General features: G+C 48.0%; 1 protein-coding gene across 2 annotated transcripts in view; it reads left to right on the forward strand.

Moving 5' to 3' along the window:
* The window catches only part of POC1B (POC1 centriolar protein B), a 188,270-nt gene that overhangs the window by 126,055 nt on the left and 44,867 nt on the right, over nt 1–17,348 (forward strand). The window lies entirely within an intron of this gene.

Below are 17,348 nucleotides of genomic sequence, written 5' to 3' on the forward strand. Positions count from 1 at the left end.
TCACGTAGTATATTGCCCAGGCACGTAGTATATTGCCCAGGCACGTAGTATATTGCCCAGCCACGTAGTATATTGCCCAGCCACGTAGTATATTGCCCAGTCACGTAGTATATTGCCCAGGCACGTAGTATATTGCCAAGCCACGTAGTATATTGCCCAGCCACGTAGTATATTGCCCAGCCACGTAGTATATTGCCCAGTCACGTAGTATATTGCCCAGTCACGTAGTATATTGCCCAGGCACGTAGTATATTGCCCAGCCACGTAGTATATTGCCCAGCCACGTAGTATATTGCCCAGCCACGTAGTATATTGCCCAGCCACGTAGTATATTGCCCAGCCACGTAGTATATTGCCCAGCCACGTAGTATATTGCCCAGCCACGTAGTATATTGCCCAGCCACGTAGTATTCAGCACAGAGCCACGTAGTATATTGGCCAGTCACGTAGTATATTGCCCAGACACGTAGGTATGTAACACAGCCCATGCAGTATTTAGCAGTGTGTGCACTATATCCCTGTAAAAAAAAAAATTAAAATAAAAAATAGTTATATACTCACCCCTGGGATCCAGTATATAGTATATTGCCCAGTCACGTAGTATATTGGCCAGCGACGTAGTATGTTGCCCAGTCACGTAGTATATTGGCCAGTCACGTAGTATATTGCCCAGAAACGTAGTATATTGCCCAGACACGTAGTATATATAATAATAATAATCTTTATTTTTTATATAGCGCTAACATATTCCGCAGCGCTTTGCACACATTATCGTCGCTGTCTCCGTTGGGGCTCACAATCTAAATTCCCTATCAGTATATTGCCCAGACACGTAGTATATTGCCCAGACACGTAGTATATTGCCCAGTCACGTAATATATTGGCCAGTCACGTAGTATATCGCCCAGACACGTAGGTATATAACACAGCCCACGCAGTATTTAGCAGTGTGTGCACCATATCCCTGTTAAAAAAAAAAAAAATAATTAAAATAAAAAATAGTTATATACTCACCCCTGGGATCCAGCGAAGCTGTGTGATGCGGCCGCCATCTTCCGTTCCCAGGATTCATTGCGAAATTACCCAGATGACTTAGCGGTCTCGCGAGACCGCTAAGTCTTCTGGGTAAGTTCGCAATGCATCTCTGGGAACGGAAGATGGCGGTCGGCGCGAGCGCATCGTCCGACGACGGAAGGTGAGAATAGCAGGTTTTTTGTTTTTTTATTATTTTTAACATTCGATCTTTTTACTATTGACACTGCATAGGCAGCATCAATAGTAAAAACTTGGTCACACAGGGTTAATAGCAGCGGTTACGGAGTGCGTTACCCGCGGCATAACGCGGTCCGTTACCGCTGGCATTAACCCTGTGTGAGCGGTGACCGGAGGGGAGTAAGGAGCGGGCGCTGACTGCGGGGAGTATGGAGCAGGGAGTATGGAGCAGGCGCCGGGGACGCTGACTGCGGGGAGTATGGAGCGGCTGCCGGGGACACTGACTACGGGGAGTATGGAGCGGGCATCGGGGACACTGACTGCGGGGAGTATGGAGCTGTCGCCGGGGACACTGACTGCGGGGAGTATGGAGCGGTGCGACGGGGACACTGACTGCAGGGAGTATGGAGCGGATGCCGGGGACACTGACTACGGGGAGTATGGAGCGGTGCCGGGGACACTGACTACGGGGAGTATGGAGCGGGTGCCGGGGACACTGACTGCAGGGAGTATGGAGCAGGGAGTATGGAGCGGGCGCCGGGGACGCTGACTGCGGGGAGTATGGAGCGGGCGCCGGGCACACTGACTGCGGGGAGTATGGAGCGAACGCCGGGGACACTGACTGCAGGGAGTATGGAGCGGGCACCGGGAAAACTGCGGGGAGTATGGAGCGGGCGCCAGGGAGACTGACTACGGGGAGTATGGAGCAGGACTGACTGCGGGGAGTATGGAGCGGGCGCCGGGGACCCTGACTGCGGGGAGTATGGAGCGGACGCCGGGGACACTGACTGCGGGGAGTATGGAGCGGGCGCCTGGGACACCGACTGCGGGGAGTATGGAGCGGGCGCCGGGGACACCGACTGCGGGGAGTATGGAGCGGGCGCCGGGGACACTGACTGCGGGGAGTATTGAGCGGACGGCGGCACTGTGACTGCAAGGGAGTAGGGGAGGGACTAATCGGACTGTGCCCGTCGCGGCAGCCATGACAGGCAGCTGTCGAGACCAATCAGCAACTTGGATTCCATGACAGACAGAGGCCGCGACCAATGAATATCCGTGACAGAAAGAAGGACAGACAGACAGAAAGACGGAAGTGACCCTTAGACAATTACCGTATATACTCGAGTATAAGCCGACCCGAGTATAAGCCGACCCCCCTAATTTTGCCACAAAAAACTGGGAAAACTTATTGACTCGAGTATAAGCCTAGGGTAGAAAATGCAGCATTTACCGGTGAATTTCAAAAATAAAAATAGATGCTCCATACCGTTCATTATTGCCCCATAGATGCTCCATATACAACTGTGCTATATAGAATGCTCTGCACCTTTGATTATGGCCCCATAGATGCTCCTTATAATGCTGTGCCATATATGCTCTGCACCTTTGATTATGGCCCCATAGGTGCTCCTTATAATGCTGTGCCCCATATATGCTCTGCACCTTTATGGCCCCATAGGTGCTCCTTATAATGCTGTGCCCCATATATGCTCTGCACCTTTATGGCCCCATAGATGCTCCTTATAATGCTGTGCCCCTTATATGCTCTGCACCTTTATGGCCCCATAGGTGCTCCTTATAATGCTGTGCCCCATATATGCTCTGCACCTTTATGGCCCCATAGGTGCTCCTTATAATGCTGTGCCCCTTACATGCTCTGCACCTTTATGGCCCCATAGATGCTCCTTATAATGCTGTGCCCCTTATATGCTCTGCACCTTTATGGCCCCATAGGTGCTCCTTATAATGCTGTGCCCCATATATGCTCTGCACCTTTATGGCCCCGTAGGTGCTCCTTATAATGCTGTGCCCCATATATGCTCTGCACCTTTATGGCCCCATAGGTGCTCCTTATAATGCTGTGCCCCATATATGCTCTGCACCTTTATGGCCCCATAGGTGCTCCTTATAATGCTGTGCCCCTTATATGCTCTGCACCTTTATGGCCCCATAGGTGCTCCTTATAATGCTGTGCCCCATATATGCTCTGCACCTTTATGGCCCCATAGGTGCTCCTTAGAATGCTGCTGGTGCTGCCATAAAAAAAAAAAAAAATCACATACTCACCTCTCTTCTCAGGACGCCGGCGCTTTCAATAATTACCTGCTCCTCTGCGGCTCCGTCTCCAGCACTGACGCTCAGCAGAGGGCGCGCACTGACTACGTCACAGCGCCCTCTAACCTGAGCGTCATTGCTAGAGGACGCTGCAGACGGAGCCGGAGCGAGGAGCAGGTAATTATAGCGCTGCGCTCCCCTTACCTGCTGCGGCGCGGTCCCTGCAGTCCCTGGCTTCTCCGGCGCTGCAGCTTCTTCCTGTAATTGAGCGGTCACATGGCACCGATCATTTACAGCAATGAATATGCGGCTCCTCCCCTATGGGGGTGGAGCTGCCTATTCATTTCTGTAATGAGCGGTGCCATGTGACCGCTCAGTGCAGGAAGAATCTGCAGCGCCGGAGAAGCCAGGGACTGCAGGGACCGCGCTGGGAGCAGGTAAGTATAACTACACAGCCCCCGCTCCCCCTCCCCTGCTGACACCCGGGTATATGACTCGAGTATAAGCCGAGAGGGGGACTTTCAGCCCAAAAAAATGGGCTGAAAATCTCGGCTTATACTCGAGTATATACGGTATATATATATAGATATATATATATTTTTTGCCTAAAATACAAAGGAAATGTGCCATCTTTAAATTTAGGCCTTTTATAGATAACTAGCTGAAGAGCCCGGCGTTGCCTGGGCATAGTAAATATCTGTGGTTAGTTATAGCACCTCACTTCTCTTATTTTCCCATCACGCCTCTCACTTTCCCAATCACATCTCTCTTTTTCTCCCTCACACCTCTCATTTTCTCCCTCACTCCTCTCATTCCCCCCTAACACTTGTCATTTCGACCTCACATCTGTCATTTTCCGATCACTCCACTATTTTCCCTCACACATTTTCATTTTCACCTCACACCGCTCATTTTCCCCTCAGTATATACCTGCGTGTCCTCTCCCCTGTATATAGTATATACCTGTATGTCATTTTCTATATATAGCATATACCTGTATGTCATCTCCTGTATATACTATATACCTGTAGGTCATCTGCTCCTGTATATAATATATACCTGTGTGTCATCTCCTCCTGTATATAGTATATACCTAATTAAATAATTAGAACAGAGCCACATAAATGTCCAAACCTGGACAGAGGTACTCCCATACAGTATATAATTATCATCAGAAAAAGGAGTCACAATACTGTCATGTGTAGCATAAATTTTAACATACTTTACACATAGTTACCATACCATGAAGAAATATGCTGTATTTTATCTACTATTTTTAGTGTTATATTTTTCAATAAAGTATGTTAAAATTTATGCTACACACGACAGTATTGTGACTCCTTTTTCTGATGATAATTATATAGTATATACCTGTATGTCATCTCTTCCTGTATATAGTATGATGTCATCTCCTCCTCTATATAGTATATACGTGTGTCATCTCTCCTGTATATAGTATATATCTGTGTCATCTCCCCTGTATATATAGTATATACCTGTGTGTCATCTCCTCCTGTATTAGATCTCGTTCACACGTTATTTGCTCAGTATTTTTACTTCAGTATTTGTAAGCTAAATTGGCAGCCTGATAAATCCCCAGCCAACAGGAAGCCCTCCCCCTGGCAGTATATATTAGCTCACACATACACATAATAGACAGGTCATGTGACTGACAGCTGCCGTATTTCCTATATGGTACATTTGTTGCTCTTGTAGTTTGTCTGCTTATTAATCAGATTTTTATTTCTGAAGGATAATACCAGACTCTTGTGTGTTTTAGGGCGAGTTTCGTTTATCAAGTTGTGTGTGTTGAGTTGCGTGTGGTGACATGCATGTAGCAATTTTTTGTGTGTCGAGTTGCATGTGACAGGTTAGTGTAGCAAGTTGTGTGCAGCAAGTTTTGCGCATGGCGAGTTTTGCGCGTGGCGAGTTTTATGTGTGGTGCCTTTTGAGTATGTGCAAGTTTTGTGTGAGGCAACTTTTGCATGTGTTGCAACTTTTGTGCATGTGGCAATTTTTCCGCGTGTGCAAGTTTTGCGTGTGGCGAGTTTTCCATGAGGTGAGTTTTGCACTTGTGGCGAGATTTGCGTGAGCCTAGTTTTTGCATGTGGTGAGTTTTGCGCGTTGCGAGTTTTGAGCGCCGACTTTTGTGTTTCGACTTTTATGTGGCGAGGTTGGTGTATTTGTGGTGAAATGTGTGCTGAGGGTGGTATGTGTGTTCAAGCACATGGTAGTGTGTGGCGCATTTTGTGTGTGTGTTCATATCCTCATGTGTGGTGAGTATCCCATGTCGGGACCCCACCTTAGCAACTGTACGGTATATACTCTTTTGCGCCATCGATCTCATTCTTTAAGTCCCCCTTGTTCACATCTGGCAGCTGTCAATTTGCGTCCAACACTTTTCCTTTCACTTTTTCCCCATTATGTAGATAGGGGCAAAATTGTTTGGTGAATTGGAAAGCGCAGGGTTAAAATTTCACCTCACAACATAACCTATGATGCTCTCAGGGTCCAGACGTGTGACTGTGCAAAATTTTGTTTCTGTAGCTGCGACGCCTCCAACACTTTTCCTTTCACTTTTCCCCCTTATGTAGATAGGGGCAAAATTGTTTTGTGAATTGGAAAGCGCAGGGTTAAAATTTCACCTCACAACATAGCCTATGACGCTCTCGGGGTCCAGACGTGTGACTGTGCAAAATTTTGTGGCTGTAGCTGCGACGCCTCCAACACTTTTCCTTTCACTTTTTTCCCCATTATGTAGATAGGGGCAAAATTGTTTCGTGAATTGGAACGCGCGGGGTTAAAATTTCGCCTCACAACATAGCCTATGACGCTCTCGGGGTCCAGACGTGTGAGTGTGCAAAATTTTGTGGCTGTAGCTGCGACGGTGCAGATACCAATCCCAGACATACAAACATACATGCATACATACACACACACACACATTCAGCTTTATATATTAGATTTCATCGTCCACTTTCTTGACTGTGATTTTGGCCATGGGTGCCAAACGTTTACATGCCACTGTGCATGTATGTGTGGTGTATATGTGTGTATATATAATACATATAGAATAGCTCATTTTCTAGAGGAGAGGTGCTGTTACAATGTGCAGATGAGACTCACAACGAGCTCCGATACTGAGAAAGCCGCAATATTATTATTATTTATTGTTATAGCGCCATTTATTCCATGGTGCTTTACATGTGAGGAGGGGTATACATAATAAAAACAAGTACAATAATCTTAAACAATACAAGTCATAACTGGTACAGGAGGAATGAGGACCCTGCCCGCGAAGGCTCACAATCTACAACGGATGGGTGAGAATACAGTAGGTGAGGATAGAGCTGGTCATGCAGCGGTTTGGTCGATCGGTGGTTACTGCAGGTTGTAGGCTTGTCGGAAGAGGTGGGTCTTCAGGTTCTTTTTGAAGGTTTCGATGGTAGGTGAGAGTCTGATGTGTTGTGGTAGAGGGTTCCAGAGTAGGGGTGATACACGAGAGAAATCTTGTATACGATTGTGGGAAGAGGAGATAACAGGGGAGTAGAGAAGGAGATCTTGTGAGCATCGGAGGTTGCGTGTAGGTAAGTACCAGGAGACGAGGTCACAGATGTATGGAGGAGACAGGTTGTTGGATGGCTTTGTACGTCATGGTTAGGGTTTTGTAGTGGAGTCTCTGGGCAATGGGGAGCCAGTGAAGGGATTGACAGAGGGGAGAGGCCAGTGAATAGCGGGGGGACAGGTGGATTAGTCGGGCAGCAGAGTTTAGAATAGATTGGCGGGGTGCGAAAGTGTTAGAGGGGAGGCCCCAGAGCAGGAGGTTGCAGTAGTCAAGGCGAGAGATGATGAGGGCATGGACTAGGGTTTTTGCAGATTCTTGGTTGAGGAATGAATGGATTCGTGAAATATTTTTGAGTTGAAGTCGGCAGGAAGTGGAAAGGGCTTGGATATGTGGTTTGAAGGAGAGATCAGTGTCAAGGATTACCCCGAGACAGCGAGCTTGTGGGACTGGGGAGAGTGGGCAGCCATTTACTGTAATGGATAGGTTCGTTGGAGGGGTCGCGTGAGATGGGGGAAAGATGATGAATTCTGTGATGTCCATGTTAAGTTTGAGAAATCTAGCGGAGAAGAAGGATGAAATAGTGGACAGACATTGAGGGATTCTGGTTAGTAGGGAGGTGATATCTGGTCCAGAGATATAGATCTGTGTGTCATCAGCATAGAGGTGATACTGAAAGCCATGAGATTCTATGAGCTGTCCCAGGCCAAAAGTGTAAATGGAGAAGAGCAGGGGCCCAAGGACTGAGCCTTGTGGGACTCCGACAGATAGGGGGCGAGGTGAGTGGGAGACGCTGAATGTCCGGTCTGTTAGGTATGATGAGATCCAGAATAGGGCCAAGTCTGTGATGCCAAGGGATGAGAGGGTCTGTAATAATAGGGAATGGTCCACTGTGTCAAAGGCAGGTCGAGGAGGAGGAGGACAGAGTAGTGTCACTTGCTCTTGGCGGTTAAGAGGTCATTGGTGACCTTAGTTAGAGCAGTTTCAGTGGAATGGTGTGACCGGAAGCCAGATTGTAAGCGGTCAAAGAGGGAGCAAGAAGAGAGATGGGAGGACAGTTCAAGGTAAACGTGTTGTTCCAGTAGTTTGGAGGCATAAGGGAGAAGTGATATAGGGCGATAGCTAGATACAGAGGATGGGTCAAGAGAGGGCTTTTTGAGGATAGGTGTGATGGAGACATGTTTAAAGCTTGAGGGGAAAACACCAGTTGTTAGTGATAGGTTGAAGAGATGGGTTAGGGTTAGGATGAAGACTGTGGTGAGGTTTGGGATGAGGTGGGATGGGAGTGGGTCAAGTGCACAGGTGGTGAGATGCAATCTTGAGAGTAGAGTGGAGAGTTGATCTTCTGTAGTGGTGGTGAAGTTGGTTTTGGAGGTGGAGGGCTTGGAAGTCAGGAGGAAGGGCTCTGGAGGTTGTTGACCAAAATTGTCTCTGATGCTATCAATCTTCTGCTTGAAAAATGAGGCAAAGTCTTCAGCGGAGATAAGTGGGGAGGGAGGAGGTGCTGGGGGACGGAGGAGAGAATTGAAGGTGTTGAATAACTGTTTAGGGTTGTGAGACAGAGAGGATATGAGAGATGAGAAGTAGGTTTGTTTAGCTGTGGCGAGTGTGGTCTTGAAAGTAGTCAGGGACTGTTTGAATGCGATGAAGTGCTCGTTGGAGTGGGATTTTTTCCATCTACGCTCAGCAGCCCTGGAAACTCGCCTCAGTTCTTTGGTCAAGCTAGTGTGCCAGGGATGTCTGTTGATTTTGCGAGCTTTGGTATGTGTAAGTGGGGCAGCAGATTCCAAAGCTACAGCTACTGTGGTGTTATATAGAGCGGCAGCATCATCAGCATTGTGTATGGAACTTATGTCTGTGAGAGGGAGGAGGGATTCAGAGAATGAATGTAGGTCAAGATGTTTAAGATTTCTGCGAGGGTGTGAAAGTTTGTGGGGTGGGGATTGTAGACATGGAGTGGAGAGAGATGAGAATGTGAGAAGGTTGTGGTCAGAGTGGAAGAGGTAAGTTAGAGAGGTTAGATAGGGAGCAGAGGCGGGTGAAGATGAGGTCCAGTGTGTGACAATCTTTGTGAGTGGCTGCAGAAGACCATTAAGTGAGGCCGAAGGAGGAAGTGAGAGATAGAAGTTTAGTGGCAGCTGAGAGTGAAGTGTCAATGGGGATGTTGAAGTCGCCCATGATGATAGTGGGGCTGTCCGCAGAAAGGAAATGGAGTAGCCAGGTGGTGAAGTGGTCAAAGAAGGTGGTGGCTGGCCCTGGGGGGCGGTAAATGACAGCCAGTTGGAGGTTGGAGGGGGAGTAGATGCGCACAGAGTGCACCTCAAAGGAAGAGAGGGTGGCAGTGGGATTGGGGTGAAGGAGCAGGTATCTGACAGGAGAAAACCATCTCCTCCGCCATGCTTGCTGCTGGGGCGGGGTGTGAGAAAGGTGCAAGCCACCGTAAGAGAGTGCAGCAGGGGAGGCTGTGTCAGAAGGGGTGAGCCAGGTTTCGGTGATGGCGAGGAAGGAAAGTTTGAATAGCTGATATTAATTTGCTGCATCTCCATTTAGCCATCTTCTGACCGTAAAGCGAATGATACACATAATTAGAACACAATGTTATCTATATTACAGTAACTCAGAGGATGTATACCTCCAGTGTGCTGGCTGTGGGGAATTTTTTATCAGCCAGACTATCATAAAATCAGATAGAAAAACGCTGTCTGTCCTTTGTAGCATATTTGGCCCCAGTTTTATATAGTTGTCTTTTTTTTTTTCTGCCACGATTTCCCAATATGCAGCAGTGCATGTGTCTGCACCCAAGAGGTGGAACTTTCCTATACTTTGTGCTGAGCTGTGACAATTCTATAATTTTTCCCTTGCAATACTTATAAGTAGACAGCAGGTGGCACTGTTAGTATTCTCTAGAAAGTTACTCGTCTTTTGAACACGACTTATACAATTGTGCTTGGTGCTCTTTTACAAAAGAGATACATTTAATCAGTGCTACATATATATTGTCCTTGAGGGCTGGGCTAGACAACTAATTCAGACATTGGAACGTGGATGTATTGGAATATAATATATTAACTCCAGCTCGACAGGGCAGTTTTAAATTTTTGAATGACCCCATCCATTTTATCATGCAACATACTGGAAATTGGGAATAAAATTTGTTTCGGACCACACCTTTAGTAGCCTGTTTAAACATAGGGTACCGTCACACACTGCCATTTCGATCGCTATGACGGTACGATTCGTGACGTTCCAGCGATATCGTTACGATATCGCTGTGTCTGACACTCAGCAGCGATCAGGGATCCTGCTGAGAATCGTACGTCGTAGCAGATCGTTTAGAACTTTCTTTCGTCGCTGGATCTCCCGCTGGCATCGCTAGATCGGTGTGTGTGACACCGATCTAGCGATCTAGCGATGCGATCTAGCGATGCGTTCGCTTGTAACCAGGGTAAACATCGTGTTACTAAGCGCAGGGCCGCGCTTAGTAACCCGATGTTTACCCTGGTTACAAGCGTAAAACTAAAAAAAAAAAAAAAACAGCACATACTTACATTCTGGTGTCCGTCAGGTCCCTTGCCGTCTGCTTCCCGCACTCAGTGACTGCCGGCCGTAAAGTGAAAGCAGAGCACAGCGGTGACGTCACCGCTGTGCTGTGCTTTCACTTTCACTTTACGGCCGGCAGTCAGTGAGTGCGGGAAGCAGACGGCAAGGGACCTGACTGACACCAGAATGTAAGTATGTGCTGTTTGTTTGTTTTTTACGCTGGTAACCAGGGTAAACATCGGGTTACTAAGCGCGGTCCTGCGCTTAGTAACCCGATGTTTACCCTGGTTACCCGGGGACCTCGGCATTGTTGGTCGCTGGAGAGCTGTCTGTGTGACAGCTCCCCAGCGACCACACTACGATTTACCTATGATCACGGCCAGGTCATATCGCTGGTCGTGATCGTAGGTAAATCGTATAGTGTGACGGTACCCATACAGGCCACAATAAATGACTGACGATTGATAATGGTCTACAGATTTGTGATCACTCAGTGCTGATCGGTCAGCATAAATGTACCCCTATACAGAATAAACAATTACATACAATATCTTATCCTTGACGTCTTATATGATGTCCTAACGCTGGGACTCTGCAGAGTTTGTCGCATTGATAACCGCACTACTGAGAATTTAGAAAAAGTCACATAGACGTACTGTGGTAGAGCGGCTCACTTAGCTGAACACAGAGTTATAACCAGAGCACTGTCTCTTTAAGTACGTGCTTGGTTTATTGAAGGCAGCATAAACAAAGCTTGGGAAAATAAACACGGCCCTCTGGGCAAAACAAAGAAACAGTCATTTTCCTAGCGGGGATCAGCCTGCTCACAGGTAGCAATGTCGACAGTGCAGGCTTTAGCACAAACTTTCCTGGAGTGTACCCTTTCCAGGCACACACTGAAAGCTCTGGCAGTCAGCCATTTAAGCCCCCATCATGTGACTGATCACATGATTTCGACATCACACAAGTCCTGTCAGGACTCTGCAGGTGGTGATACGGTGGACATTCTCCAACCCGCTCTATGAATGTCCACCAAATCCAGCCCATGATGTAACTTTCATTTAACCCTCCCAACACGTACTGTGCAGGAGGAAACTATTCTGGTTTTACATCACTGATGCCATTATGAGCAGTGATGCGTATCTCCCCTCTATCACTTGACCAATGACTCTGTCACAGTACATATATGTCTCCTGAGTAAGAAATCCCCCCACACTGCACCACTGAATACAGAGGTGCAGCCACCATCTACTATATAATTGTCTAAGGGTCACTTCCGTCTTTCTGTCCTTCTGTCTGTCTGTCACGGATATTCATTGGTCGTGGCCTCTGTCTGTCAAAGAAATCCAAGTCGCTGATTGGTCGTGGGAAAAAAGCCACAACCAATCAGCGACGGGCACAGTCCGGAAGAAAATGGCCGCTCCTTACTCCCCGCAGTCACTGCCCGACGCCCGCATACTCCCCTCCAGCCACCGCTAACACAGGTGGTAACGGACGGCGTTATGCCGCGGGTAACGCACTCCGTTACCGTCGCTATTAACCCTATGTGTCCCCAACTTTTTACTTTTGATGTTGCCTATGCGGCATCAATAGTAAAAAGTCTAATGTTAAAAATAATTAAAAAAAAAAAAAAAAAACCTGCTATACTGACCCTCCGTTGTCCGCAGAGGCGGCCGCCATCTTCCGTTCCCGGTGATGCATTGCGAAATTACCCAGAAGACTTAGCGGTCTCGCAAGGCCGCTAAGTCATCTGGGTAATTTCGCAATGCATCCTGGGAACGGAAGATGGCGGCAGCCGTGCGCTCATCGCCTGCGCCAGATCCGAAGGTGAGTATGTTAGAACTACAAGGGGCCCTCGCATCTGAGGGTGAGTATGTTTATTTTTTATTTTTTAACCTGTGACATACGTGGCTGGGCAATATATTACGTAGCTGGGCAATATACTACGTGACTGGGCAATATACTACGTGGCTGGGCAATATACTACGTCGCTGGGCAATATACTACGTGGCTGTGCAATATACTACGTGGCTCTGTGCTGTATACTGCGTCGCTGTGCAATATACTACGTGGCTGGACAATATACTACATGGCTGTGCTGTATACTACGTGGCTCTGTACTGTATACTACGTCGCTGTGCAATATACTACATAGCTGGGCAATATACTACATAGCTGGGCAATATACTACGTGACTGGGCAATATACTACGTGGCTGGACAATATACTACGTGGCTGTGCTGTATACTACGTGGCTCTGTGCTGTATACTACGTCGCTGTGCAATATACTACATAACTGGGCAATATACTACGTGACTGGGCAATATACTACGTGGCTGGGCAATATACTACGTGACTGGGCAATATACTACGTGGCTGTGCAATATACTACGTGACTGTGCAATATACTACGTGACTGGGCAATATACTACGTGGCTGGGCAATATACTACGTGGCTGGGCAATATACTACGTGGCTGGGCAATATACTACGTGGACATGCATATTCTAGAATACCCGATGCGTTAGAATCGGGCCACCATCTAGTCTAGTATATAATTGTATAAGGGTCACTTCCATCTTTCTGTCTGTCACGGAAATCCCAAGTCGCTGATTGGTTGCGGTCAAACGGCCACGACCAATCAGAGACGGGCACAGTGCGGCCGCGAAACGGCCACTCCCTACTCACCTGCTGTCAGTGCCCGCTCCATACTACCCTCCAGTCAGTGCTCACACAGGGTTAATGGCTGCGTTACACCACGTTATGCCGTGCCTTTCCCGCTCCTCGTGACGGTCCGGTCCATGCATTGAGGTCTCGTGAGATGATGACGTAGCAATATACTATGTGGCTGTCTGTGCTATACCCTAGGTGTCTGTGCTATACAATACGTGGCTGGGCAATATACTACGTATCTGGGCAATATACTACGTGTCTGTGCTATATACCACGCGGGCTGTGCTATATACTACGTGGCTAGGCAATATACTACGTGGGCTGTGTTATATACTACGTGGCTGTGCTATATACTATGTGGCTGTGTTATATACTATGTGGGCTGTGTTATATGCTACTTGGCTGTGCTATATTTTTCTGTTGTATCTGTGCATCACGTATCGTGGTATGTGTTAAAGAGGGGGGCCCACTGAGACTCTTTCGCCCGGGGCCCTCAAACCGGAACCGGCCCTGGCTTCACTGATTGGTCATGCCCGGCTGCGAACAATCAGCGACAGTCGCAGTCCGCCCGCGAATTGACGTGGAATTTAAACCACGTTTCGCTAATTGGTTACTGCCGGCCGACCGAATCCTGTGTATAAACTGCATTATTCTGAAAACTTCATAAATAAACTACATACATATTCTAGAATACCCGATGCGTTAGAATCGGGCCACCATCTAGTCTATATATAATTGTCTAAGGGTCTGTTTGTCTGTAACCGAAATCCCGCGTCACTGATTGGTCGCGCCTGGCCGGCCTCAACCAATCAGCGTTCATAAATAAACTACATACATACACTAGAACGAGAATAACATGATGGACAGTCTGTGAGGGAGAGAATAACATGGAGGACAGTCTGTGAGGGAGAGAATAGCATGGAGGACAGTCTGTGAGGGAGAGAATAACATGGAGGACCGTGTGAGGGCGAGAATAACATGGAGGACAGTCTGTGAGGGTGAGAATAACATGGAGGACAGTCTGTGAGGGTGAGAATAAAATGGAGGACAGTCTGTGAGGGAGAGAATAACATGGAGGACAGTCTGTGAGGGTGAAAATAACATGGAGGACAGTCTGTGAGGGAGAGAATAACATGGAGGACAGTCTGTGAGGGAGAGAATAACATGGAGGACAGTCTGTGAGGGAGAGAATAACATGGAGGACAGTCTGTGAGGGAGAGGAGGACAGTGTGTGAGGGAGAGAATAAAAATTTTACCCATTTTTAAGTTTATCATATGGTAAAATAAATGGTGTCTTTGGTGTCTACAGTCATCCTGTAGAAAACAAGCTGTCATCATAGATGACTAATAAAGTTTTGACTCTTAAAATAAAGACAGGAGAAAAGCAATGGCAGTGTGTCCAGTGGATTAAAACATAAATGTAAGCACCAATGTTTATATGAATACTAGATGGTGGCCCGATTCTAACGCATCAGGTATTCTAGAATATGCATGTCCACGTAGTATATTTCCCAGCCACGTAGTATATTGCCCAGCCACGTAGTATATTGCCCAGTCACGTAGTATATTGCCCAGTCACGTAGTATATTGCCCAGTCACATGGTATATTGCCCAGCGACGGAGTATATTGCACAGCGACGGCGTATACAGCAAAGAGCCATGTATTATACAGGCTTAAAATAAAAAATAAACATATACTCACTCTCCGTTGAAGTCCTGGCCCTGTGTGCGGTGCACACGGCAGCTTCCGGTCCCAGGGTTGGTATGAGCACAGGACCTGTGATAACGTCGCGGTCACCTTGACGTCATGGCAGGTCCTTGTCGCATAACATCCTTGCCACCGGAACCTGCTGCTTGCATGGAGCGGTTACCGGAGCGTCGCGAGGAGCGGGAAAGGCGCCGGAATGTGAGTATATGATGATTTTTTATTTTTTTAATTATTTTTAACATTAGTTTTTTTTTACTATTGAGGCTGCATAGGCAGCATCAATAGTAAAAAATTTGGTCACACAGGGTTAATAGCAGTGTTAATGGAGTACGTTACACCGCGGCATAACGCGGTCCATTAGCGCTGCAATTAACCCTGTGTGAGCACTGATTGGAGGGGAGTACGGTGCGGGCACTGACTGTGGGGAGGAAGGAGCGGCCATGTTGCCGCCGGACTGCGCCCGTCGCTGATTGGTCGTGGCAATGGCCGTGGGCGTTTCAATCAGTGACTTGGATTCCATGCCAGACAGATGCCGCGACCAATGAATATCCGTGACAGAAGGACAGACAGACAGAAAGACGGAAGTGACCCTTAGACAATTATATAGTAGACTAAATGGTGGCCCCATTCTAACCGATCTGGTATCTACTATATAATCGTCTAATTCTGTCTGTTTGTCTGTAACGGAAATCCCGTGTCGCTGATTGGTCCCGCCAGCTGCCTGCGACCAATCAGCGACAGGCGCAGTCCGGCTGCGAATTGGAGTGGGATCTGAACCACGCTTCGCTGATTGGTCGTGGCCAGCCGGCGATATTGGCTCGTGATTTAAACCCCGCTGCTCTGATCGGTCGCGCCCGGCCGGACGCGAGCAATCAGCGATATTGGCGCGGGATTTAAACACCGCTTCACTGCTTCAATCAGCCACGCGCGCAGTCCGGCCGCGAATTGGCTCTGGATTTGAAACCCGCTGCGCTGATTGGTCACGCCCGGCAGGCCGCGACCAATCTGTGACATTGGTGCCGGATTTAAACACCGCTTCACTGATAATGTATATATTTTACCTGGAAAATCCTGTGTATTCATTGCATTATTCTTAAATCTTCATAAATAAACTACCGTATATACTCGAGTATAAGCCGAGATTTTCAGCCCAAATTTTTGGGCTGAAAGTGCCCCTCTCGGCTTATACTCGAGTCAATGTGGGTGGCAGGGTCGGCGGGTGAGGGCGCTGAGGTATACTTACCTAGTCCCAGCGATCCTCGCGCTGTCCCTGCCGTCCCACGGGCTTCTGTGCTGCAGCTTCTTCCCCTCTTCAGCGGTCACGTGGGACCGCTCATTAGAGATATGAATAAGCGGCTCCACCTCCCATAGGGGCGGAGCCGCCTATTCATTCCTCTAATCAGCGGTGCCGGTGACCGCTGACAGGAAGAGCTGCGGCACCGAAGACCAGGCAGAGGGACAGCGCGAGGATCGCCAGGACTAGGTAAGTATAGCATATTCACCTGTCCTCGTTCCAGCTGCCGGGCGCCGCTCCATCTTCCCGGCCGGCGCCTCCATCTTCCCGGCGTCTGCGCTCTGACTGTTCAGGCAGAGGGCGCGATGACGCATACAGTGTGCGCGGCGCCCTCTGCCTGATCAGTCAGAACAGAGACGCCGGGAAGATGGAAGCGCCGGAACGAGACGCCGGGAGCTGCAATCAAGGGAGGTGAGTATGTGTTTTTTTTTTTTTATTGCAGCAGCGGCGGCAGAGATTTCTATGGGGCACAATGAACGGTGCAGAGCACCGTATATGGCACAGCAATGGGGCACAATGAACGGTGCAAAGCACCGTATATGGCACAGCAATGGGGCACAATGAACGGTGCAGAGCACCATATATGGCACAGCAATGGGGCACAATGAACGGTCCAGAGCACTGTATATGGCACAGCAATGGGGCACAATGAACAGTGCAGGGCACCGTATATGGCACAGCAATGGGGCACAATGAACGGTGCAGAGCACTGTATATGGCACAGCAATGGGGCACAATGAACGGTGCAGAGCACTGTATATGGCACAGCAATGGGGCACAATGAACGGTGCAGAGCACCGTATATGGCACAGCTATGGGGCACAATGAACGGTGCAGAGCACTATATGGGGCACAGCTATGGGGAAATAATGAACGGTGCAGAGCACTATATGGCACAGCTATGGGGAAATAATGATCTATTTTTATTTTTGAAATTCACCGGTAAATGCTGCATTTCCACCCTAGGCTTATACTCGAGTCAATAAGTTTTCCCAGTTTTTTGTGGCAATATTAGGGGGGTCGGCTTATACTCGGGTCGGCTTATACTCGAGTATATACGGTACATGCATATTCTAGAATACTCGATGCGTTAGAATCGGGCCACCATCTAGTTAATATATAATTAACATAACAGCAACCCACCATTACAAATGTAAATTGATAATCCACCACTGTACCCCCATTAACTATAATTTGCCACGTTTCCCTACCCAATAAATATATAAATTAAGTAGCCCCTGTACTTTTTTCCAATTAATTACCAGTTGCTCCTGCATCCTCAATGCCCCCACTGTGCACCTCC

The sequence above is a fragment of the Ranitomeya imitator genome, chromosome 4, assembly GCF_032444005.1.
Source record: "Ranitomeya imitator isolate aRanImi1 chromosome 4, aRanImi1.pri, whole genome shotgun sequence".
NCBI classification, from domain to species: Eukaryota; Metazoa; Chordata; class Amphibia; order Anura; family Dendrobatidae; genus Ranitomeya; species Ranitomeya imitator.